Here is a 13,575-nt window from a genome sequence, read left to right as displayed (position 1 = left end):
ATTGCAGAAACACAATGTAAGAGAGAACTATAAGACCTTCGGTGTTTTGTTGTCTGACCTCTCACAACAGAACACCGAAGGTCATAGAACCTACTTTGCACAGTGTTTTGTAAATATTTTTTTTCTCGTTAAACAGCTTGGCGAACGTTAAGGGGGACGCCCTATATAATAAGCTATGCAAAGTGTGTTTTCGTTTTTAGCACGTAAATTTAACTACTCACAATTTTCTTTACTCCTTTGATCCTTTGGATCGCGCAAATATTGAACTCCCCAAGTTGTGATAAGCTTGTTGTAAGCGGTTGCATGTATGCCCGCGCTTTCCTGCACAGTCGATCACGTGCCTGCTAGCCTTAAAAATACAAGTAATCGTGCGGGACAAGGCACGTTCGTGTATTATGCGCGGACAATGCAGTCTTAGTAAATCTGCACAATCGTTTGTGCCTGACGCCTTTGTAGTACATGCGTCATAGATTCCATTGTGAAACGGCAGCTGCGCAGGTGCCTTGCAAAAGGAGAAAGAAAGTCTACGCACAAGGTTGTTTCTCCCTGACAATTTCTGCGGGACGACAAGCCTGACGACGTCAAAATAGATGAACTGATTGACATCCTTTTCTCTGGGGGGAAGTAGAATACTTCTCAAGAATGTCCTTGTTCTGCCTTAGTAGGAGAGCGCCAGGATAGGCTTCGTATGCAGGTTTACTAACGTCTGCAATTTGAATTCTTTCGGCGCTACTGTGTGAGCGAAGAGGAGTTGAGAGAGAGAGTCACAGTCAATGCGTTGTTCTATGATAATTGATTCTTTGATCTTCTGGTGCGAGGGCAGGAGCTTAGACGATCTGGTAACGGTGTACCCGAATATTCGTAATAAAAGTAAAGCTAGTTTAAAGTAAGCGTTCTTTCACGCCTGTCGGTCATTTCTTTGTTGTCGCTGTATGGGTGTCCTGTGAACACCATCAAAATTTTTATTTTTCTGGCAATTTCGCATAGAATTTGCTTCGCAGTATAAAAGATGCCTGATCTGTGTTTTATTTACGTAATCGTTTCGTACTGGACAACTGTATTTCGCCAGTGCGAACGCAAAAACGTGCTTTCTTGATTGACAGTGATTCAGTCTGCCGATAATGCAACTAAAGAAAAACTGGGCCAGGACATAGCACCGGCCTCTAATGTTTGCGACAACATAGACTGTGAGTATTGCGGCGTCGCAACAGGTGCGCGTGCGTGCGTCATAGGCGACCATGCACAATCTCATTTATCAAAATGACGTTCATCTCGTGCCAAAGTCCCCCTTCGAAATGTCCGGTGCCTTGCGTCAGTGCGACATTTTACTGCTTTCTTCCCCCGTGACAGCTAACCCTCTGAGCAGCTGACAAACAGCGGTGCATTCGGCATCGGCTCTCTGTTTTCGTCAGAGGCGCGCGATACCTCCACAGTGAGTGAAGTTCGCCTATAGTGCCATCGAATTAAATTATACCTCTACGGAAGTGGCTTTGCTGCTGTATTTGAGAAGAATTGCTACTTCTAGAGGAAGAAACTTTTATAGGCAGGAATAATGCAACGATTTTCACTGATCCCTGCACACCCACTGCCTGCGGACGTTCAGGGAAGAAATTCCGTTGCTGACACCTTACTGGTATAGTCTCCGCTGGTTATCATAACTTGCCAAAGTCCGCTGCGTCTTACGGTTAACCACTTAAGCCATGCCCTAAGCGGCGCTCTCTAAACGTAATGACGAAACATGGATATTTTCGCACGTTAGTAGCGGCGTTGACACGAATGCGACAACTGGTGCGTAGCATCCCATTTGTAGCTTGTCGCATTCGTGTATACACCGGTATTACGCTGGGAAGCAGAATCGCGTTGATGCGACAGGAGAGGGTGTTGGGAGAGCGGGGCCAGCTGTCTCGCGCGTTTCATCCAAACGCTCGCGTATCGCACTCAGGGAGAAGTGTGGCTTCCACCGCGAGCTCTCCTCCATTCACCGGCAGCACGCAAATCGACGGAAACTGGTTCCAGGTTGCTTCGAACAAATGTAGATGCACCGCCTGTAAACGCTGTCACATGTCACAGTGTCGCGCCGAAAACTCGGCACGCTACTTTCAGGTTCATGTAAAAGCGGCTAGTGAAACTTCCTAAATTTTCCCAGCGCCACAGAAGCGAACGAACGAGAATAGACGATGACAGCGCTAAACTAACAATGCAATTTTTTTTTAGAGGAAGTATACGTACGCTTCAAGCCTGGAGGAATACAGAGAAAGCAGAGCGAAGGCGCATAAATGCAATCTGCAGATACTCCCCGCTCCAAGTGTGGGCGGGCGATTCGGTGATGGCAACTCGCACTGTTTACTTGACAAGGACGTTTAAGGAAGCCACACTGACACACTCATTAGCACGTTGCAGAATTCCGTCGGCTTCGATGATTTCTCTGTTGAACTTCTGGTGTAATAGCGGAAGTTTTCCTTCGGCGATTACACGCGTTGGATCGTAATGAGTCCGGCAACCACAATCGCGACTGTGTTATCGAGGGTACCCGCTAACAAGCCTTTAATTACTGGACTGATGTTGTCAGAGCCATTCTTTAACGCAAGTGGGATTGGGATCGATTTGCGACTAACTGTACGGGAGGCCATGGTTGCTTTGGGCGGGCATCTGTTTTGTGCAACGAATCAATAAGTTTGGATCTTTACGTACTATGACTTTTTTTTCATGGCCACCTCAAAAGCGCACTCACGTCTTAATAGAATGGGCGAACTTTTTAGAAGGGAAAGGGAAGACTAATGCACATGAACGGAGCTCACAGCACTGCGTCCTTATTCGCAGTTTATTCCATAAAAAAGAAAACATTACGTGTAACGCACTCTTGTATAAGCGGTTCGTTGACTGCAGGCAAGTGTTCATTCGCAGAAATTTCATTATAGGGTTTTACGTGCCAGAACCAGGATATGATTATGAGGCACGCATTAGAGCGGGGGGGGGGGGGGGGAGGGGGGGACTTCGGATTAAAATTGACCACCTGGGGTGCTTTAAGGTACCCGAAATGCGCGGGATATGGGCGTTATTGCGTTTCGCCCCCATTGAAATCCGGCCACCTCGGCCGGGGATATGGTCCTGCGGCCTCGTACTTAGCGGCGCAGAATTATAGACGCTAAGCCACCGCGGCTTGACATTCGGAGAACTCAAAATTCTGCTTTACAAAATTTGACTTCTAAGAATGTTTTAGGAAGGGTGACGTCAGAATAGTGCCGTGTAAATAAGAAATAAAACAAGCCGGTGGTCATTACAGGTGAAGTGAACATCAATACTTTGACGCGATGTGAAATTGTTTTCCGGCGTTGATGAATCACGCACTAGGGTGCAACCACAACAATTGGAACTTGATATGGGCATGGGCGGGACATGTAATGAGGAGGGGCGATAACCGATGGTCATTAAGGGTTACGGACTGGATCCCAAGGGAAGGGAAGCGTAGCAGAGGGCGGCAGAAAGTTAGGTGGGCGGATGAGATTAAGTTTGCAGGGACGACATGGCCCCAATTAGTACATGACCGGGGTTGTTGGAGAAGTATGGGAGAGGCCTTTGCCCTGCAGTGGGCATAACCAGGCTGATGATGATGATGATGATGATGATGATGATGATGATGACGACGACGACGACGACGACGATGATGCACAAAGGATGTTAGCGGCAGTGTATTCGCGAGAGGATTTCAGAATTTCAAGATCCACGGCCACGTTTTCTACTGCATTCTTCAAACATCGCTACTCGCACTTCGCAACGTGTGAGCCAGCAAGGCACCGTTGACCAGCGTGTCTCAGCATAAACGCGCCTAACTCATAGGATATACACGACAACACGTCGATTAAAGGCCTTTCAATTCTGGAAGCATGTAATATTTAAAGTAAAATCAGATAAAAAAAAGAAACAAGAGCTGACAACACCAATCGTTGCAGTTCTCCCACATTTTACACAGGTCTCACATCAGCGGTATCTTTGTAATATGCACTCCATAAACGTTCATTTGGAAACGTTGGTCGGAGAAATGCTTCAATTTAACCTAGAGTCCCACATTGCGAGGAGTCTGCGAATTCGTTTATTTATCTGCACTAGTTTGCATAGTGAATTTCCATCTTTTTCCTTGAAATATCCAGTATCATGTGTGTTTTGCAGACAGGCTGAACAAGTTTGTCAAGACGAGCGCTTGCTAAACCTGGAGGTTATATATATATTGTGTGTGTGTGTGTGCAAATATATATTGGCTGCAATAAACCCTCTGACACTGAAATAAACAGCTAAATTTGCGCAAATAGAAAGCTTCCCGCGTGTATGTATGTTGGAGACAATAATTGGTACGACAAATTGAATGCTTGCATCAAAGGCGAAGTTTTCGCATTTTAAACTGTGTTGTGTTCCCAGTACGAACTTTCGCGAAATGCGAACATACATATCAAGCAGACGTACCGTAGTGAACAATGTTAAAGTAATCGGCGGAGCAAACATTCGGTAGGCGGCTGCCGGTGTTTATGAGACATGAGCGTTGGCCGTACGTCTTCACATCACTGTATCTGTTGCTAGGTTCTTGCAAAAATTACGTGCTATGCTGTTCACGTTTCAATCTCGGAGTACAGAACATTATTTTTTATGCCCAAACTTAACAGGGTTGACTTAGGAGCGATATGTGGTCACTGATCTGTACCTCACTGTCTCTTCCCAATTTCACGACTAGAACGTTCAAGGCAACATATATTCCTCAGTCTTCATAGGCCGCTACTCACCCGTCGACAACGCGGCATCCAGCATGTCAACTTGAAGGAGCCAGCCATGTCAGGAGCCATGTCACCAGCGTATGTCAACTTGAAGGAGCCGAAGTCGTACCATAAACACGACAGCACGTTAACAATTCCAGTTTTGTTGCAACATGCGTGTAGTACGGTAAATATACTGTCAGGCAAAGAAATGCGAGCCGCTGTCACATATCTAACGCAGATCCCACATTATTGGCATACTTATAATAGAAATTAAATGAACATTTGTTCAAGTGGCTAGTGCAGAAAATGCTTCAGGTTAACATACACTCCCATACTGCGTGGTTATCTGCGAGGGGGGGACGTAGGGGGGAGGTTGAGGTTGAGGGGGCAGGGGGGTACCGCCGTTTAGTATACTTGGTGTTTGAGCTGCAACATAGCGTCTTGAGTAGAAAGGTGAGGACGAAATCCAATGATGGTGGGGGGATAAATAGAGTTGACTTCGAGGTGAGTGTTGATGGATGCTAACAAGGCGTGTTCCATCACCTTGCCTACGCATGAAGTGAGGGAGATGGGCCTTAGGGTGTCTGCGAACTTTTTTTTTCGCATCGACCAGTTTAGCCTACATAATCCTTCTTGCAGGATATTGTAATGACGGTATTATATCGAGCGTTAACCACGACAGCAGATTTTTCAATCTCTCTGAATTGCCGGAAGCGGCACACCGAAGCCAGTTCGTTTCCATAAGCAAACCTTTGCGTTGTGGCTAAACTGATGCAGCTGCAGGATAACTGCAACAGATCTGGCTTGGTTTTCCGTGGAGCCATTGCAATCTGCCCTGCCTCCCCCCCCTCCCCCCCCCCCCCGTGACTAACTTTGTTATTTCTCTGCGGAATCTCTTCTGCGATTGATCATAGTAAAATGTGTGGATAACTTGCAAATGCCAAACCTTCATTGTCTCATGAAACAGGATTGAATGGTGTTAGCGCATGACTCAGAAAAGGCATTTTTTGAAACACGAACCAAGAATACCTTGTTTCAATTTTCTTTCTTGCCTGTCCATGAATTGTTGCGCTGACAACATTGGTAATGTAGCACGTATTGTTGACCTACATGGTGGGTATCTCGCCATATGTTAGTGAAGATATATAAAAACGTACTCTGCGCCCGACAGAATGTCCACTCATGCTGCTCACACAGAACTTAGAGAGATCACGATGTAAAAAAAGCCTGTACTTCTATTGCCGGCTCATGGATATCTAATAGCGCCCAGACTTCTTAATGTATGTAGCGTGCGATATTTAAGAGCTTCACTCAAGTAAACTTTCTATGTATATTCTACATACGGTTTCCTGGATCACAGGGCATGTGCCACCGGTCGCACCAGTTTGTACCCGATTCAGAAGAAACAAATATAGTGACACTTAAAAAAAACGCCATTTCGTCGCAGCAATTTTCACTTCGGTGGCAGTCTGCTAGACAGGAGGAAGCAGTCATTTGGAACTTATAACATTGTCAATGGGTAAATGAACCTGCACATCTTATATGGCATGCTCTTCTTTTTTTTAGAATATATAGAATGTTTATAGATCGCTGCGGCAAACAGCGCAAATGTGGTCCTTGAGTTTTATTACTCGGAGCGGCTTACACTACTCGCACTAGAGATCAAAATTCATAGTTAACTAAATATAAAATGTTCGGTAATTAACTTTTAAAGTAATTATTTTACGGTACATATTGCAATTTAATGCTGGTAGCCCGATGAGTTTGCAAAACATATCCACTTGAAATTACTTCCCAGGATTGCACGGGTACTTAGCATGCGCCGTGAAATTTGCGGTAAAGGTGCTTTATTGTTTCACTTGCATTTCTTTTGACAAACTTCCGCTTTATGCATCGAAGCAAAAAAGAAACTCGGAAGCCAATGTATTTTGTAGCCCACTTTGTGAATTAACGTCTGAAAAATGGTGTCGGCCTGCAAATTTATTTCAAGCGGATACGTCTTAGGAACTCGCTGACTGGAATTCTAAAATTGCGCTATGTTGCATTAAGTAATTATCAAAAAAAGTAATTAGTGAATGTTTGGTAATTGTATGATTAGGCCTTCCGATTTCTTGTGCAACCAATGTCATCTCTTTGAGTATTTCTGCTCGATGTCAGGAAATGCAAGGTTCTTATGTTCGGTTGAAAAAAAGAAGCACTAGGTATATAGTTAATTTTAGGAAATATCTGCGTGACATTGACGCAATCAATCGTTACTCCCGGAGGCAAGAATGCATTGTATCCAAAAGGTGAGCGACATACTGTGCTCTAATCCTGAAAATTGGGAAACATCGGCACCCAAAGAAAGCTTGACCGGTTTCGTCGGCAAAGGAGCAACGGAAAATTTTTATAAGCAGGGATGGGCCTATAGCATTCGAAATCACATGAGTTGGGTTTTTGTATATTGCCAACCGTGCGCTGCATGTTATTTTAGAAACACTGCTGTCGAGGCTACATAGTACTACACAGCGAAGCGAGTTCGACGAGCGCGCTCGATCGCTCACGTGTGTGCCCTGCTGCGAGTGTCACTAAAGTGTTCCGTCTGTAAGCCTACGAATGACGCTTACGAACAAGTGCAGTGGCTCAATGTAATATTTAAAGCGATGTTATCTTCGCGTACCCCCCTGCCCCTCTCTAGCTGACCGTGGCTGCCACCTGCTGCTGGTCCTCGTCGTGCGTTCTCGCCCAATAGTTCACACTCAGCGGGACGGCGGCGCCATCTAGTAGCTATGGCTCACACTACTACGTGAGCAGCGGTGGAAGGTAGAAGGGAAAGCCAGCCTGCACATGCGGATCGTTGGCCGCTGGTGCAGATGGCAAGAGGGGCCGCAACGCACAGAGCCGCGACGACGACGATGATGATGATGATTATGATGATGATGATGATGATGATGATGATGAAAACGTTTCATTGACAGGAAAATGGGAAAGGAGTAAGGAGAAGGGTGGTCGGATTCATGTTCCGGAATTCCGTTAGCTAAGGCCGCCGGCTCTATGGCTAAGGCCGCCAGAGAACTGCGATGAGACGGGAGCGAAGGCATCAGAGGAGATTGCCTCACGTTGCGCATGCCTTGCAGCGCTTGGCACCATGCGCTACCACAATGCACAGTGCTCATAGGCACCGCGGACGGTCGTAACTGCGCCTCTAATAGGAGGTCGGATGTCCAAACAAATAGTGCAGTCAGGTGTACTTGTACTTCAACGTTAAAACGCCAAATTGACCACCACGAGCACGTCTAAATAATCGTTTAATTACACATATGTGCTTCCTTTCCAAGACATTGTATTGCCTAATAAAGCGTTCGGCTTGCCTTTGCACACGCATTGAATTAACAGTAAATCATGCTTCGGCCCTCCTTAGCATTTATAACGGAAAGCTTCGCTGTTTATAGATTTCAGGAGGCCACATTGGATCTGCCGCATTTTTTTTTATTTCCCACATTTCAAATCACAATCCAAATACCAATTATTTTTGTAAATACAAGAATGCTAACATTTCTCATGTCTCGTTCTTGAAGAAAACAAGGTCATCTAGCAACTTCATCCCCTGTGATGGTTCCGGCTGTGCGCTGCATAGATCACGTGACTACGCCACACCTTCGATTAAATCTTATCGCATGCTACTTGTGGTAACATCAATGAAGGGGGAGGGTCGGGGGCACATGCATTTTCGTCTTGGATATGCTGTGAAAGCTAAGCACCATGATAAGATCGTACGTAATTTCTTGATGCTCCATCGGTAAAAAGCGAAGTTCACGTGGTGTTATCGGGAGGTACTTTTATAGGCTTTCTGGTACTATATCGAAGTAAACATTGGGTCACTAGAATCTATAATAAAAAGTTTTATTGTTCCGACTTCTTGCAGTAAATGCAGTTTGCTGTCGACGTGACAAAGGAACCCTTTTCATGCAACCACGTTCTGTCCGGTAATATGCTGTTGTGCAATTGAAATAAAAAAGGGACTTGACTGCAAGTTTTACTGCCATTCTTCTACACCATTTAAAAACATCTTGTACTCGGGCTTCCGAGCATATGGTCCTGCAAATTGGCACTGGCATCATAATATCGATTACGTGTCTGTATTGGCTTTTCCAATAGTTTCTTAACCCAAGTAATCTAAATAGAAACGCACTTTCAATATACGGAAAGAAGAAACAACTTCTTTAGGATATGCCTTGACAGCTCTATGCTTCTGATCACTGGAAGATGTGACAAAATTCGGCAAAATATGCCTTAGCCGCTATTGTACTAGAATGCGTAAGAGTAAATTTTTTGGATCCATGAGAAAAAAATTGCCACTTAAGTGTCCTTTGAAAAAGATGGTACGTTGGGCCTGTTGGTAATCCATACTGAAAACTACTCACAGCGCAAAACGACAGAAATGACCCAGAAAAGATATGGGGACGAGCGCTTTCCCGCGTGCCTTTTATGTGTCGTTCGTGTCATTTAGCGCTATGAATATTTTTCAGTAATTATCCTTACGTAATTTGAATTCGAAAGCATAATGACTTCTCTGATTAAATGGTTACCTTCATGGTACGTGACATGGCGCATTACCACGTGTCCTTCACAACTCTACCTCAATCCATATTAATCCACCTTGTTCTATTGTATATGAGCCTTAAGCCCCCATAATCAACTTTACATCACCTTAATCCACCTTGCTAAAAATTTTTACCAGCGTTAATCCACCTTAATCCACTCTAACGTCGCAGCCAGATGCGACGTGACACGCGCAATTAGGCACGTACACTTTTATCAATGAGACACTATTAGGCAGCCAGAACCGCGGAGCCACCATTGCGCAATGGGGTTTTTTAATGTTCATACCAATAATTTTATGACATACGTGGCAAAGCATGTCATTAATATCACACATGCATGTCATGAATCGCACAAGCAGAATATCAGTCATCCAGTGAAATAAATGTATATCATGCTCTTAAATCGATTACAGTCACCAAAATTATGACAGTCATGTCACAACATGCATCATATGTCAATCATTGCATCAAATCATTCTCATCATTACTTTTTCACAAATAATACGTCATGATGTTTCTGCTCATCTGTGCGGTATTCTCGTGTACAACTTTCTTACTGTGGTGCCCCCCCCTTACTCAGTGATCCTCATGCTGATGTATGGTATTTGAAATAAATAAATAAATATTGATGATAATAATTAATCAACAAGACATGCCTCACATGAGTGACATGCATGTCATGATAGGATCGTACTGAATGACAGAAAGGACGGGAGGTGATTGCGTCGTGGTCGTTTCTTTACCTGGATATAGATCAGGATATGTTTGGAGAGATATGAGTGCACGGCATGACCAGAATGACATGAAATTACTTGCTCATGCATGTATTGTCATAAAAATCATGGCGCATGACACGCATGTCATTCGTGTGACGACATTTATGACGTTATTCTTGCAGGGTCATGCACGCATGTCATGTCATTTATGTCCAGATATATATTGACTTGCAGAAACGGCTACGACAACACGTCATTCTGACAAGCATGGGGTGTCATTCATGTCATGTCATGACGCGCATGTGAAATCTATGTTATGTGTCATTTTGTCACTGTACCGAATTATTCGGTTCGGCGAAGCACCGATCAACGGGCGCCAAAAGGTGGTAGGAATAGGTACCGGCGAACAAGAGGGGTATTGCCGGCCACTCGAGCAAGCGGCTGAGCGAAGTCGAAGGCAGGCTTAGAGATTATTGTCGTTTTGTCGACGGCGCGACAGTGACGCCCCAACGGCATTTTGTAGCAACCCCTGCGTATTCTCTACCCCGTGCTTGCATTGAGAAGCTTGATAAGAAGGCAGGGGTGCGAATACTCCTGAATTTCGTGGTTTCTCTGTGCAATCCTGTTTCAACGAATTGCTGACAGTGTATGTATGCCGACAGCGCCGTATGGCCGGCTGCGTCGTTTCAATTGTGTTTCTGAACGGACAATAGAAGCCCGCCACGGACTCAAGGGTGTACATGTGTGGTGCAATACAAGTGCGCGAGCTCTAACAGCAAGGGGGAATCACGCGTTTCCTCGACTCTAACTAAAAGGGGCGCGGCCAAGTTCTTGAGAGGAGCCGGTATACAATTGCGTGAACTTGATTGGATCGTCACCAATATCTGCCGTTTCCCAACACAGGGAACTAGGGAAAGAAGAAGTTATTTAAACGCAGGTCCTAGGGTGGACTGAGCTAGGCAATCTAGAAGCTGAACCTATGATCTGCTGAAAAGCATCATGAAGCTAGGGCCGTCCAGTATCACCTGGGCCGCCTAGCGGCGTCTCGACTGCGAGTTAATAGTTGACGTAAGAGACAATAAACCAAAGCCTGCAACGAACCTCACGGTAGTTCCCCTCAAGGTAGCTCAACCTGCTCGAGGGAAGACGTCAGACCTAGACTGCCGGGAAACCCAGCCCAGGAATCGCATCCACCGCAACGAGATCGGCTTGCAAGCGTTCTGTGGGAAAGTTCTGCCGTCGACTCCAAGCTACATGGACTTGCTGCTGCTGCCCGGCCATGCGTATGACATCCTTTGTTTTCTTTTGAACTCTTTTTAGTTGACCACTGTTAAGTGGGTTTTGTGTAGCGTTAGTTTCTATATCCACTGTTAACGGTTTGCTGCATTTTTTTCGTCTTCATCATTGATTTAGATTAAGTGCATGTGCGCTAATGTTCTTGTGTTGTTCGTGTTTCGCTTAGATTGTGTGTCGTTGTCACTCTATAAATATATTTTTTTCTCTTTCTCCCGACTGTGACTTCTTAGCTGCGTTCCCTTGAGTAGAGAACGATCAACCGGTTTGTATACCCCGTCGACGACTTTGCTTCGACGGCACACGGGTGACAAGCCGCGACATTAAACTGTCCTCCGCAGACAGGACGTTCTGTACAAAAGCAGCACAGTGAACGAAGGACGAGAATCGTGGAGACTGATCGATTAGTGCTACTGACGCATTGTTGCTGAACGTCGAATGCTCGTGAATGCGAATTGTGAGCGCGCAAGCTTTGGAGGTGTAGTGCGTTTCGAAGGGAATGAAGTCGGACAAGTGGACAAAAGAAGGCATAGAGTTTCTCACTATATTACCTAGAGGGAAATCTTGCGCTGCTGCGCTGTGGTATGCATGGAAATGCGGGTATATTGTGACTTCGAATTAGCATCGTTGTCGGAGAGCCAGGCAAGCACCGTTCCGTCTGTCACAATGATTAATTTTCTACTAAAACAGCACTTAAAAAGCTGTTTTAGTTTTATTATTGCACAAAAACATGTTTTGTTTATCTATAAGAACTTGTTATTGCATATACAATTATATAAAACTTAATGGTGCCAGCGGGCAGCTAAAGTTGGAGGACAGGCGACAAGATTCGGGCTCGCTTGGGAACATTTTGTCCCCTGTTCTTGCTTGTATTCGCTTGGTTGAGCATTGTAGGTAAGTAAACTTCACTGGAACATGTAATATACATTAATGAAAACATTTTATGAAGATTTTACTTTTAGAACGCGTTATTTGTGTAGCCATATCCACGTTTTAGACGCAGCCGCTTACAAGACCAGCCAACGCAAGCCTCGAGGTCACGTATACTGTCATTCCCGTGACGCCACAGCGCCGCTTAGGAAACTGCCATAGGCGGTGGTGCCAGATTTCCCTCTAGGGGTTATAGTGAGAAACTCTATGGAAGAAGGCAAACAGTTAGGCCTAGAGGGCACTGAACTGATCACATCGGTCGCGGAAGAACAGGGGCATGCCGTAGCCCGAGAAGAGCGGGCGTTGGTTCGAGAAAAAAAGAGAAAGAGAGCAAAGTAAAAGAGAAAAAGCGCGAAGAAAAAGAAAGGGCGCGAGTGACAGCGAAGGAAGCCGGAGAGCGGGAAATACACTTGTTACAATTAAGAACTCAGCTTAATCAAAGTGGCAACAGAATCAGGGCTAGCAGCGAGCACCTATAAGTACCGGAGGTGCGCAATTTATGGATAAACACTAGCAGGCTTATCGTCTCCTTCGATGAAAGAAGGGACGATTTCGACGCATTAATCCAGCGGTTTGAGTATAGCCAGAGGTGAGAAGCAGAGCAGAGAAGCTGTTTAAGCAGAGAAGCGCTTAGCGTTTACGGAAGCTTACCGCCTGACGATGCAGCGGACTACGCAAAAGTGAAGACCGCTCTCCTGAGGCACTTTCGCTTTACAGCAGGTGTGTTTCTAGACAGGTTCAATAACGAGAAACCAGTGAGGGTCGAAACTGCAACTCGGCTAAGTTATTATTTTGATAGATGAATCAAACTTTCCAAAACCACTACCGAGTGCGCCTGTCTTCGCACACTGCTGATTAGAGAGAGATTTTTGCATGGTTGTGGTCCGAACTTGTCGCTTTACCTAAAGGAGCGGAAGGCAGAATCACTGGACGATATTTTAGAGCTGGCAGACCAGCTCTTGGAAGTTCAGCGTGGAGCAAATCTCGCGAAACCAAAGAAAGGTGATCCAGTCGTGGCCTAGAGACAGGAAACTGAAAAGAGGGGAAACGGCCGCCCACCACTGCCGCGCTCTTACCTCTGCAATCGCAGAAACCGCTCACCCCAGCTATGTCGCAGTAAACCCGCCGGCAACGCGGCGGGTCTGTTACACGTGAGGTGGAAAGGGTCACAGATCGTACAATTGTCCAGCGGGCTCTAATAGCAGACTACAGGCATCGTGCGTTTGCGCACCCACAAAAGTAACTGACCAGGATCAGATACACGATGGCTATCTCGAGATGAGAAACGGTGACAAGGTTTCTGTCACG

The 13,575-nt window shown here is 45.5% G+C and overlaps 2 protein-coding genes across 2 annotated transcripts in view; one reads left to right on the top strand and one right to left on the bottom strand.

The window, feature by feature from the left end:
- Positions 1 to 374, bottom strand: part of LOC142577948 (uncharacterized) — a 32,292-nt gene extending 31,918 nt beyond the window's left edge. The window contains exon 1 of the mRNA XM_075687385.1: positions 222 to 374. The gene's annotated coding sequence lies outside the window, so the exon portion shown is untranslated. The remainder of the gene's footprint in view (positions 1 to 221) is intronic.
- Positions 375 to 11,221: 10,847 nt separating this feature from the next.
- LOC142579792 (uncharacterized) overlaps positions 11,222 to 13,575 on the top strand; it is a 90,908-nt gene continuing 88,554 nt past the window's right edge. The window contains exon 1 of the mRNA XM_075690364.1: positions 11,222 to 11,327. The gene's annotated coding sequence lies outside the window, so the exon portion shown is untranslated. The remainder of the gene's footprint in view (positions 11,328 to 13,575) is intronic.

The sequence above is a fragment of the Dermacentor variabilis genome, chromosome 4 (genome assembly GCF_050947875.1).
Source record: "Dermacentor variabilis isolate Ectoservices chromosome 4, ASM5094787v1, whole genome shotgun sequence".
Classification (NCBI taxonomy): Eukaryota; Metazoa; Arthropoda; class Arachnida; order Ixodida; family Ixodidae; genus Dermacentor; species Dermacentor variabilis.
Note: the sequence above shows the minus strand (reverse complement) of the source record. Positions and strands in the feature narration are given on the sequence as shown.